Source organism: Balaenoptera musculus, chromosome 9 (genome assembly GCF_009873245.2).
Source record: "Balaenoptera musculus isolate JJ_BM4_2016_0621 chromosome 9, mBalMus1.pri.v3, whole genome shotgun sequence".
NCBI lineage: Eukaryota > Metazoa > Chordata > Mammalia > Artiodactyla > Balaenopteridae > Balaenoptera > Balaenoptera musculus.
The window spans coordinates 48,906,496-48,920,185 of NC_045793.1; positions in this window are offsets into that span (position 1 = coordinate 48,906,496).

Here is a 13,690-nt window from a genome sequence, read left to right on the forward strand (position 1 = left end):
GAATTATCGTATTCCCCACATTATAAAATTTAATGTTTTCTCTTGAACTGGGCTGAAAATCAAAAGCTTTCCCTATCCCAAAGAGTATTAGAGTGTTAACATCCCTGTAAAAGTTACACTTATCTTAATGTGTTCCTCTTTTATTTTTTAAAAGAGAGACTTGATTAAATGAAAAACTACTCTTCTTTTTGTTCCCCTGCCTTAGTATTAAGTAAAAGAAATTGACACCTGCTCTGAATAATGACCCGGAATCATAGTGCTGTGTCAGCACACTCCAAAAATTTTAGTAATAAGATCAATGGTAAGCGGAAAGTAATGGTTTTACAATAATTAGGAGTGTTTTATATATAGGGAAGGTTCATTTAGACTAAAACAGTATTGATATCACATAAATTAATATTGAGTGTCGCCTCACATGAACTGATATTTCACATACCACCTCTTTTTATATCATCGTTACCCACGTGTTTAACTCATGTACTGCTGACGTGGGAGGTTACTCTCATCTCTTTAGGGGCATTTATAAGTACTTTATTTAAATGATTCTCGAAAATTTCAGTAGCTTTTAAACCTAATTGATCTGTGATTCCTCCTCATTCTTACATGATACAGAATATTTAAAACCTGGAAAGTTATTCTCAACCTCATTTGAATCATGAAAATTGCCCACTGAAGGAGTTAGAAAATATAAAGCTTCCCCATTCCTCCCCACTCCCCCACCCTGGTTTTAAAATATTCTGTCTATAGCTTTCACAACACTGCCCTTACTTGACACTTAAAGAGAACGTGTACAAACAGTACACTGGAACATTGCGCTCTTTAGAAAAATCATCTCTTTTCAAGACTTCTATGGCTATTTAATGCTATGCCAAAGTCTGAGGGGAAGGAAAGAACACTATTATTTGTGAGCACTAACTGTGGTTCAAGCCCATGATATATTTTATCTCAGTGAATCCTGACAACTCTGGATGAAAGATGTTATTACTCCTATGTTATTGATGGGCGTATTAAAACTCAGAGAGGCTAAGTAATTTGACCAAGGTCACACAGCTAATAAGTGAGGCATCTGGGTTTTGAACCTAGTCTGATTCCAGAATCCCCATTGTCCATCACATCCTGCTGCAATGGCCCTTATTTCCAGAGGCTCTGTCTCTCCTTTCACTCTCCTGCATAACATTATTTTGTTTTGTTGAGCAACCCACCCACACATATATACACAGAGGTTGAAAGCCGCTGTGCCTCTCAGTGATCATTGTGTGGGAGTCATATCCTTTCATAGGCTGAATCCTGTGTTTGTGGGAGGTGGGGGAAGCAATAGACCTGTTTGATGAAGAACAGAGGGCCCTGCATAGCAAGATCCTGGCCATTATGGGTGATCCAGGCATATCCAAGTCCCATATGTGCTGGGGGGACTGTGGGCAAGAGAGCCAATGGCTGCCCTGAGCATTTATTATGAGAGTGGGCTGCTGAATGTGGCTTTGACCTTAGCTCCACTAAGGAGACAAATCAGCAAAGGCAAAGAAGGTGGAGGTCACTGGTGTGGAGACTGGAAGGATACTCAAAACACTGACTGAATTTGCCAGAGGAAGACAGATGCAAAGATAATTAAGATCGCTGGGACCCTATTTATTGCTGTCACTGCAGTAGTTGTTCATCCGTTTCCTTTTATGGACTCAGATCTGGGGGATGCTACATAAAAATAAAAGGTTTAAATTAGAATAACACCTTGAGAAATACAAGGGCTTGTTCTTTCTCTCCATAGCCAAAGAGGTCCCTTATGTTCTGTCTTTCATTTTTTTAATGGAAATATTTTTATTGTTTCTGCACGTTATGAAAGTAATACATGCTTGTAAAAACCTCAAGTAATATAGAAGTGTTTAAAACAGAAAGTAAATTTCTCCCTATAATCCATCTGGAGATAACCACTATAAAAGTTTGATGACTATCTTTTCAGAAATTGTATCATACATGTAAGCATAAATTCCATGAATGTGGTCAGACTACATATTCTGTTCTCAAACTGCCTTTTCCCATAAATTGGTGTTAAATTTTACAATTTATTGTGACATCTATCTATAGGAATATTATAATATGGCATCATCCTTTTTCATGGTTGTATAGGATTCCATTGTTTGGGTTTAGTTAATCAATTCACTATGAATAGATATTTGTATAGTTTCCAGTTTGTTGCTATTATAATCAGTGCTACAATGGATACCTGTTACTTGAACACACATATGTGACTACTTTTCATAGAAATGGTGTTGCAGGGTCACTGGCTATGCATGTTTTGAATGTTGTTCCATATTGCCATATTGCTTGATAGCCTTTCAGAATGGTAGCACCAATTACTGTCCAGCCTACGAGGAGCAAGAGGGCCTCCTGCCCCCACACTCTTATCAATAGGGGCATCTTTTAAGACTAATTAAAGTCTTACATGAGATCTCAAACAGATGTAGGTCTGCCTTATAAGCAGAACTGAAACTGATGGTTTCCACAAAGAATCCTACTACAGATGCAAGAGATTTTAATGACAGAATTCACACTCATAAATCATCAAACAACAGCTAACTCTGATTGTTAGGAATCAGTATAAGTCTGTCCCACACATCTCATTCAATTAGGATAACCCTGTGAAGCTAATATCACTATTATCATCCTCTTCCATTCTAGAGGAAACTGAATTATAGAGAGGTACAGCAACTTGCCTAAATGGCTGACAAGGGGTGAAACTGGGATTCTTTTTTGCATTTTTTTAATTGAGATATAGTCGATGTATAATATTATATGTTTCAGGTGTACAAAACATGATTCACAATTTTTGAAGGTTATGTTCTATATATAGTTATTATAAAATGTTGGCTATATTCCCTGTGTTATACTATATATCCTTGTAACTTATTTATTTTATACCTAGTAGTTCGTGCATTTTAATCCCCTACCCTTGTCTTGCCCCTTCCTGTTCCCCTCTCCCCACTGGTAACCACTAGTTTGTTCTCTATATCTGTGAGCCTGTTTCTGTTTTGTTATATTCACTAGTTTGTTTTATTTATTTGATTCCACATATAAGTGATAGCCTACAGTATTTGTCTTTCTCTGTCTGACATATTTCACTTAGCATAATACCCTCCAAGTCCATCCATGTCATTGCAAATGGCAAAATTTCATTCTTTTTTATGGCTGAGTAGTATTCCATTGTGTGTGTACGTGTGTGTGTGTGTGTGTGTGTGTATATCACATCTTCTTTATCCTTTCATCTGTTGATGGACACTTAGATTGCTTCCACATCTTGACAATTGTAAATAATTTGCTGCTATGAATGTTGGGGTCATGTTTCTTTTCGAATTAGTGTTTTTTGTTTTGTTTTGTTTTGTTTTTTTCTGGATAAATACCTAGGAGGGGAATTGCTGGATCATATGGTAGTTCTGTTTTCAGTTTTTTGGGAAGTCCCCATACTGTTTTCCGTAGTGGCTGCACCATTTACATTCCTACTAACAATGTAGGAGGGTTCCCTTTTCTCCACATCCTCACCAACATTTATTTGTGGTAAATAGAAAGAACATAAAATTACTTACCTTTTTAAGTATACAATTTGGTGGCATTAACTACATCCACACTGTTGTGTAATTTTCACCACTGTTTATCTATTTCCAGAATTTTTTCATCATCCCAAATGGAAACTCTGTACATACTAGACAGTAACTCCTCATTTCCTCTCCCCCTGGAACTGGGATTTGAACTCGTGAAACCTGAGGTTAAAGCCCAAGGCTTAAATACCAGAGTCTAACTGCTTTGACTGGTTCTACCATTTTCTCCTTCATTGTACACTTGAATTAAACTCAGATTTGACTGGTTCTACCATTTTCTCCTTTGACTGGTTCTACCATTTTCTCCTTCATTGTACACTTGAATTAAACTCAGATTTTAGTGTCTTCTTTTTGCGAGTAGGTTCTTGTGTGGTAAAGGAATAGCAGCCATGGAATATTTCCAGAATAATGGAAGGCTTTGTGGCAAAGGTAGGATTGTGAGGGCACAAATCAAGCCTCAGCATTGCCGACTTACCATTACTGAACTCACCCGTGGTCATTCTAATGGCTGAACATGAAGACCAAGGACTTATGTTAGGCTGATGAATCAGTTTAAAAAAAAAAAGAGGAACCATTTCTATCCTGATTCACTAATCCAAATAAACTGACCAAGGGGCAGCTATGGCAGGTATGGGTCTCCTTAGTGTAAATCCTCAGTATCCCACAAACTGGAAGGAGAGGGAGCCACTGTATCCTCAAGAGGCTGGCTCCAACCCAAGAGATCCAGACAGATGGGGTCCTTACGTCGCCCCATCTCTTTGTGTTGGTCCTACCCTATCCTAAATTTTGCTTCCCGAATAGATCCTTCTGGAATACAGCAGCCATCACTCATTGCATTGTCAAGGGGTAAATGGCTGCCTTTTTGGAGAGGAATCCCACTCTGTAAATCAGCCACCAGGCACTGTTTATCCCACTGATGGATGTCACACATCCACACATGTGGGACCTAAACCAAAGCTATGGACTTTTTTCCAATCCACATTTTTTATATTTTTTCTCTGTATTTTTGATTTATTACATGGCTGTTTAAGAATAAGTTCTTTTTGGGAAATCATTTTCCATATATTATTTATCCCTGCAGTCCAAGGTAGCGTCCTGAACAAGAAAACACTTCAAGAAAATGTATATCCTCGTGGCATTTAAAATGTATCATAAGGTAATCTGTCTTCATAAAAAGAGACCCAGATTTTTTCCCCTTTTTGTACTCACAGCCCAGTGAAATGAATAAAGGTAAATCCAGAATATAGAGAGGAGGAGAAGGGAAAAGGAGACAAAGATAGATCAAGACAGGGACAAAACAGAAGAATACAGAAGTTGTGGCTTCATTCTTACAGTCTTACCTGCTATTCTTCAACTTGCCAAAAATAAAAAGAAATAATAGCATCCAAGAGTTATGGTCCTGTTTTAAAAATAAAAAGAAATCACAATTAAAATGATTGAACTAAGTAGAACAGACACAGAAAACATATAGAAAAAAATATATATTTTCTGTGCAGTAAGTCTCTGATCCCATTAATTTCCTAAATAATATCTTCCTGACATCATGACTATTGAAATAACATGTTACTTTCATATTTATGACATTGAGAGATTATATTACTAGTTTATGAAAAATATGTTTAATTTGCCATTTTTAAATGACACTGATATAGATTAGTATATATTATAGAATTAGATACATATGCTGTACCAGTTAGTTTTATATTTTATTATAAACATCCCCAACAGGTGCAAAAATACCATGTAAAATAAAACAAAAGATAAGGTATCTTATGACAATAAAAGCATATCTGCCCTGCGTTCAGAAAGAAGGGAAAGTGTATGTACATTCCCATCATCCCACATTTCTCTTTCTAGAGCTTTATCTAACTCTTTCTGGGGCACAGTGCCATATATGTATAAGCCTTTGTATCTTCTGATTAGAAGAAAATAAGTGTAGAATCATGTTTGCTACAGTCTGCTGCCAAAAGCCCATGTCTATAATCCATCATTAAAATGTGACAGTGTATGGCTACAAAGAAAGAAAAATCTCAGTTGTCATGCTCATTTGCAAATGTTTCAGGGGCTGGAGATTGTTTGGCAATCCTGCTGTTTCCAGGTTATTTGTGGAATAACCAGTTTAATTGAGCTGATGATTGCCTTGTGCCTGCATTGCTCTTCTGACTTAGATCTTTATTTTCTGCAGTTGGCATCAATTTGTGCTGCGTGGCAAGGGAATGGCATGCATTCAGCAAGCCCAAATTCCAGAGTTCCAGCCCACCCCTTGTTTGCCTTTGCCAATCTGATTTCTGAGGAATTTGCCTAGAGTTGTTACAGGAAAAAAGACAAAATGGAAAAGGAACTCCTTGCCCTACGTTACAGACCATTTCACAGAATACCTCCTTTGGTCTGACACTCTTGGCCCCAGTAAGGAAAAAGGGTTTTATGTCTTTATTGAAATTAAGGGCTGTTTAGGATGTTCTCTGTAATTGGAGCACATCCCACTGCATGTAGTACACAATGTAGACCAACCTGTTGCAACGTGGAGTGCAAGTCAGATATTTGCTACCCAACGGAGCCAGTGGAAAAAGAAAAGAGTCCGGGGAACCTTGGTTAACACCAACCTTGTCCTGACATGTACCAAGGCTATAGCATGAAGGAAAATTGAAAACAGAAACACCAGGAAGGTCAGTAAGAAGGCAGGGCCTCTCCTTCTTCCTTTACTTTGTTCCTAACAAATGTTCGTCTTCACCCACTCTAAATCATGTCACTTCAATGAAGACTATATAAAAGGGAAGTTCATACTGCAAAGCCAGTGTGGAGAGAAACTGCCCTTGACCACTAATGGAAATGGCTGTATCCTGCTTTGGAGTGGGCTTGTTCCCCTGGAGAGTAGGTGAGTACCCCAAGCTAGTTGAATCTTGGAATCTGAGATTATGATGAGATCAGCAGACATCATTTAAAAGGGTTTGTGTTTATCTTCCATGAGAAGAGCCTGATATAGGCCCTTTGCCAAGGAAAATTTAGACAATGTTCCCAGGTACATGGTGAATTTCACCTAAAAGCCTCCAAATAGTTTCCTCTTAAATGCCCCCAGGGAAGTAATTTCAGTCCTTTTACTCTTTCAGAGAAGAGAGAGAAGCTCTATCCTTTCAAAGTAGGAAGGAAGATAACTTTGGAGAACATTTCCAAATACATAAAAGTCACTCCAATTCAAAAAAGGTATAAAACCAACAAATGTGCTAAAACGAAACAGGAATGTATGATAATTCTTTTGTTCTTCCTCTACGTAAACAAATAAAAATGCAAGGGTTAGAAGATGAATATCCAAACAGGCTTCTTTTCATGACAAAATTTTGAGCAATAATGCTTGATCCATGGTGAAACCAGATCAGACCTGATCACTCAACAGACACGACATACCACTGAATTACAGGGGGCACAGTCAAGTGCAGGTGAAGTCTGTGCCGAATGTTGAAAGATGGGGGACTCTCTCTTCATATGGAATTTATGAGAAGAAAGCAAAGACTTCTAAGTCATATCTTACTCTCCACAAGACTACATTACTTATGTTAAGGAGTAATTAATCTGAAATTAATATAGCTACTCCAGCTCTTTTTTTTGGCTGGTGTTAGCATGATATATCTTTCCCCATGCCTTTACTTTTAATCTATATATGTCTTTATATTTAAAGTGCATTTCTCGCAGACAACATATAGTTAGGTCTTGTCTCTTTTATCTACTCTCACAGTCGCTCTCTTTTAATTGGTGTGTTTAGACTATTCACATTTAAGGTGATTATTGATGTAGCTGGAATTATATCTACCATATTTGCAACTGCTTTATATTTGTTGCTTATTCTTTGTTTCTTTTTTGGTCTGCCACTCTTTTTCTGCTTTCTCTGCTTTTAATTGAGCATTTTATATGATTCCATTTTCTCTTTTTTCTTTAACGTATCAATTATACTTTTAAAACAAAATTTTAGTGGTTTCCCTAGAATTTGCAAGATACATTTGTTTACATCTTAATTCAAGTCCATGTTAACACTATACCACTTCACGAGTAGCCCAGGCACATTATAACGGAGAATTCCCAATTCCTCCTTACAAATTTGCCTTCCTTTCTCTTATCCATAAACTATAATTACCCAATATATTGTTGCTATTATTATTTTGAACAAATCATTTTCTGTTAGATGGTTGTTAATTTTCAATTGTGAGGATGGGATTGATGACTCCCAAGCTCTTTACATACTGGACTGGAAGCCAGAAGTTGACGTTAATTTACATCACATTTACAAGACTAGGAGAAAGCAGAGAAAGGGTAATTAAGATCTAACAGAAATAGTAATGAGACCAGAATCCATAATCAATCATCAGAATATCAAAGTAACCAAGAAAAGTTGAAACAAGTGGGGGAGATGGGTGGAAATGTAGCAGAGAGAAGGGATAGGAGGAGAGATGTTTGAAAATCTAAAACTTTAAGTTTGTTGCTTTCTTTATGAAATGCAGAGTCTGAGGAAACAAGGTTTCTGAGAAGAGAGTCAGATCCAATAGAAATATTTGATGTTTCTTGGCTAAAAGGCATCACTATTTTGTGGGTTGAGGAAGATTGCTATACTTAAAAAGAACAAATGAGTAAACAAAAAAACAGCATTAAGCGTGAACTCACTAAAGCTGAAATAGTGTCACGAGACAGACAAAGTCTGAGTTACGGGACTAAGGTGTCACCTGTACCTAGAAAATCCCTTCGGCACTCCCAACCTCCTTTCCTGCACCTATGAAAATGAGGATGTGACTAGATAAACTGTAAGCTTGCTCTGTACAGAAATTCTAAGATTCTATGAAGGGTTAGATGCACAATGGAAAAATTGATCTATCATTGGTAAAGGGCAAAAATGAATTAAAAAAGACCCAAGGGTGAAACCCTACAAGAGAAATATTGTATAACCCACAAAATAGTCACATATAATACTGGGCTGCCAAAAGCAAGGGCATGGCGTGTAGAATAAACCCTCCATTCGAGAATCAAAGAAGAGGCAACCATGACATGGAGTCCCAGAAGCCAGAATCTTCTGAAGCTGAGTGCAGCCCCTCTGATGGAGAATGGGGAGAATAAGAGGGTTCTTTGGATATTCCTAAAACAGCCACTTTAGGAGAGGAAGGATGCTTTCTGGATGGACCCTGGCTAGGAATGCAAAGGTTACTGAGAAACACACCCCAAAACACAGAAAATAAAATTTCTCCTTAGAACAGGAAAGGTGAAGAACTAACAGCCCTAGAGTAGAAAAACATAAGTGAAAAAAAGGAGAAAGAGATGGGAGAGTCATTTGTTGTTTTGATATTTAATGAGAAGAACCACATCCAATCACTCCTGAAGCCACAGAAATGCTTGGTGAATTAAGAGTGTCTGATAGGCAGCTGTCACCAAAGGGGGCACTGCAGGCCACTAACTGATTGCCCACTGGAATTGGAGTAGACCTTACAGCGCAGCAAAACTCCTCGTGGCACAGAGTTTTCTCTAGGCCAGTTGATCTGATTTTATTTATTTCATGTTATAATTATATTGGAAAGCATGAAAATATTTTAAATCAGTTTTATTTGCTCATGTAATTATGTTCCAAAAGATTCATTCTGCAACATGTAATGGCATATTAGTGGTGACAAATGAAAGCCAATTAAGATCAGGGAAAGAAGAGGGAGAAAAAGGAGAAACATTACTGAGTGCTTATGTGCCAGGCACTGTGCTAGGCTATTCAGATGAGGTCATTTAATCCTCACATTGCCCTTTGAGAGAGGTGTGATTACTCTTTTCTTACACGTGAGAACAATGCGTAATTGCCGAGGCCACAAGTAAATTGCACTTACTGAAATCTATAAGAAGTCTGAAGACCACAGTGACACATATAAAAAAAGTTTTGATAAAATTATGATATAATACTAAATTTGAACAAAACATCAAATTAGAACAGAAAACCAAGTGATGATACAAATATAGTTTTATCCTGTAAATAATTTTTAACTGAAAAAAATTAACAGCAAACACATTAATGTGACGGACGAGACTCTAAGTGGATTGTTTTCTCTATTTTAAAAAAATCTGAAAAACAAAGTTATCAGCAAAGACTTTAAAAAATTCAATCAATAATAAAACAAATATAGCAGGAGACATGTAATGCATACTATATTATCTTCAACCCCTCTTTCAAAGAGTTAAAAATGCATAAAGAAAGTTTAAGTTTGAGTCCAGATCATAAACTTGACTTGAACTCTGTTGTGAATTGCCAGGGAAAGCATTCCAGACTCTAAGAAACCTTGATTTTTTTTTTTTTTTTTTTCCCTTTCCCTTCATAGCATCAAGAAAATGCTGGAGGGCTTATAGGGCCCCTGGCATGTAAATTGTAGCCATCAGGAGAAAAACCCTCTGTATTAACAAGTGACGCTTTCGAAGTCATTTTCTTACAGTCCCTTACAATGCTGCCACAGAGACAGGGTAAAGATTGGACAAAGAATTTTTCTGGTTTGAAATGACCCAAGTAATGCAGAGGAAAAAGAAGCACTTTGCCAAAATTCCAAGGTTAAACGTAATAAGGAGAGAGGTGTCTGTCAGCATACAGAAGAGTTTTGTAAACAATAGATGCAAGACATCAGATCCTCTGAAAGAAAAGATTTCTTTTCAGTGCCACTTTTCGAGAATGATCAGTAACATATTTCATTTCTGGTTTAATAAGGTTATTAACAATTTCTTTTTTTTAAAAAAAGCAAAGTAATATTTTCTGTGAAGGTAGGCCGATAAGCATTCGTGTAGTAAAGAATTCTGTGCCTTTTTATGAACAGTCTACACAGTAGAATAAAACACTATCTACATGAGCTTTCACACAGCAGAGCAATTAATTAACTTATCTTCGTGAACACTGTTTTCACTGAAACTTATTAAAAGTCTGATTCATCCACAAAGCCCCAGGCAATCATCAATTGCCTCATAATACAAAAGAAAAATAAGCTATGGTTATGTTCTCATTTAATATCCTAAGAAGATCCTCTTTGCCCTCTGTCTTTGTTTCAAAATATCTCTATTAAGAGTTAAAAAAAAAAAGAGAACCTTCTACTTGACGTGAAATACGTTATGGCAGGGAACCGTGGGAGTAAATTACAGAGCCTCCAGGATACCGGATTAAGAAGAGAAGCTGGACTTTCTCAAAGACACACAAATCATTCAACATGGAGCACAACAGGGCATACAGTGTGTTATCGATGCCGAGTTCCAAGCACCATTGTTAATACAGACCAGAAGAGGAATTGTCCATTAAATAATAAAGGGGGAGGGGAGAGAACGTTCAGACTCCAGCGTTAAAAAGCCTGCAGCAGAGGAACGCTGGTTTCACAAGTTTTAAACAGCTTAAGAGTTATTAGTCTGCTTAGAGTTTTGGTTTCATGCAACTCTCCCAAATATCAACCTAATGACTTCTAAGCAGAGACTATAGTTTATGAACCATGTATTTTTTTAATGTTTAGTATAGTTGACAATATCAATAGCGCCCTCTACAGGAAGTTTCAAACCCACAACTTCGGTTTTCTTAAATTTGAAAAAAGGCTAAGTAAGGTGAACACCGTCTGAGAACAAGATGAAAATTGGATAAAATTGAAAAAAAATGTGAAATTCGGATGACAAATGGAGATTTAGGAATTTGGAATGAAGCAAAACAAAACCACAACTGATAGCCCTAGGTCATTTTCTATTGGTGTGTGTGTGTATATATATATTTTTTTTTCTTTTTTTGGTGGTGGTGGTGGTGGTGGTTTGTTAACATGCAGTCATTTGAGACACTTGAGGACACTTGACGTTTGAGGATCACTGAAATTCCAAATGTCTTTTTTTTCTTTATATTGAAACCTCAAAAACATATTTGCTTTCCCTATTCTAAGATTTGCTAGTTGCAGCATTGTACAGTATTACTCAGATTCCTTTTAATAGTGTTTACTTTTTTTAGAATGAATAAATAATTAATACACATATATTTCAAATTATGCATATTTTCCTAATATGCAGTAAAGATGCTTAACTTGGAGCTTTTGCATGTGAGAAACTCCTGATGCTGGTAAGATATGCCTGTATGAATCCTAAAAATGTGTCTGTTTCATAACTATGGATTGTTCCTCTCCATGATCAGTGGTTTCAAATCCAGATTCAGATGCCAGGACCTGCTTTAAGAAATCATTACAACTAAATTTTCTACTCATGTCACTACAGCCTTGGAAGTCAGAAACACAGGCTTCTTATCTCACAGCTGTAATACATCGAATGACCTTGTGACAGTGATTTAATCTCACCTTATTTTAGCAAGTTATCACAATTTGGGGGAAATTGACTTCCGATTTCAGCGTTATCTCGAGAGTTACTAGGAGTGACACAACATACGCCAGCTCTAAGAGCGGAAGCATTATTATTTTGTGTGATCCATGAAGACATGAACAAGGAGTTCAGAGGCTCAGTTTTAGTTTCCACTTGGCTGTGCCTTTTTAAAGTCAATGAACTTTTCTGGGCCTTAGTTTCTTCATCAGAAAAAATAATGAGAAACTCCTGTTTGGAGAAATATTTAGAACTGGGTACCTAGCAATGCTGGATAAAATATCATAAACATCTCTTTAATAGTTGAGCTATTAAGTAAGGAAGGGTAAACAAATAGTTGAACTGAAGAGAGCTGCAAAACAGGTGTTAGCTGAATCTGAGCCTATCCTGCCAATCTTTATAACCAAGAGGCTTAGATTTCAATGGCCACACTGGGGCCAAAGCAAGATGGGGACTTGGAACTGAGCCCTCATATAAAGCCAGAAAAATGAAAGGATGCACCTTCCAAATTAAACCACATGAAGAGATATGACAAGGAAGTCTTCTGTCCCAGCCTAGGCTCTGGGTTGGAATATTACATCTTCCCTGAAAATTTATAACCACAAGCCTGTTGAAGGTTTGGGGTTAAATTGATATTACCTGTGCAGTCCAGGAAACCTCAGGTCAAGAAGTTAACCCAGTGTGGACCCAGATGAGTAGTGACGTACAGGGCCTGGCAGAGAAAAACACAGATTCCCTCTGAAGGACTCACCCTCAACTCAGGTCTTGCAGGATTCCTACAGATAAAGCTGAAGAGGCACTCAAAATCCAAAATTATGAAGTACATGGGGAAACAGGTCCCATGAGAGAGTCAGCAGAAACAATAACAGCTGAATTAGACCACTAAGAATTTTGAATATTGGAATGGATGATACAGAACATAAAATAACCAGGTATAAAATGTTAATGAAATAAATACGGAATTAAAAACTCAAGAAGGTAGTGATACTTTAAAATACTACGCAGATTTGAAAAAGAACCAAATATTTTAAAAACTAAAAATGTAATTTAAAAGCACAATGGATAACTTCATAGGTTAGTCAGTTGAAAAACAAGTTGGCAAAATGGAGGATAACACTCAGGAAATTAACCGAAACACAGGAGAGAGAGAGGGGGAGACAAAGAAATGGTAACTGTGAAAGAATATTTATGAGAAATGGAGGATAGAATAAGACACTTGATAAATGTCTAATTGAAGTTCATGATGATTTCAAAGAAAATGCCAGTAATAATGGCATAGAATTTTTGAGAACAGATGAAAGACATGAATGTTCAGATTCAGAAAGCACAAATCCCAAGGAGGAAAAATAATAAGAAACTCATAAGAAGACCCAGCACAGTAAAGCTGCAAGACACCAAAGACTTAAAGAAGACTTAAAGACAGTATTGAAAGCACCTAGAGGAAAAAAGACAGGTTATCCATAAAAGAATGGTTAAACTAGCAGCAGACTTTTCAACAGCCACAACAAAGACCAGACTATAGTGGAATAAAATCTACAAAATGTTTAGAGAAACAATCAACCTAGAATTTTACATACAGCAAAAATACAAGGGTGAAATAAAGGCATTCCTAAAAGTGATGCAGTATATCACTGCATCGGTGATGCAGTATATCCGGAAGACCCTCCGTTAAGGAAATTTGAAGGGTAAACTTCAGAAAGGATAATGATCATAGAAGGAAGGTCTGAGATGCCAGAAAGGAAGATAAACAAAGAAAATGCAAATAAGTGGGTGAA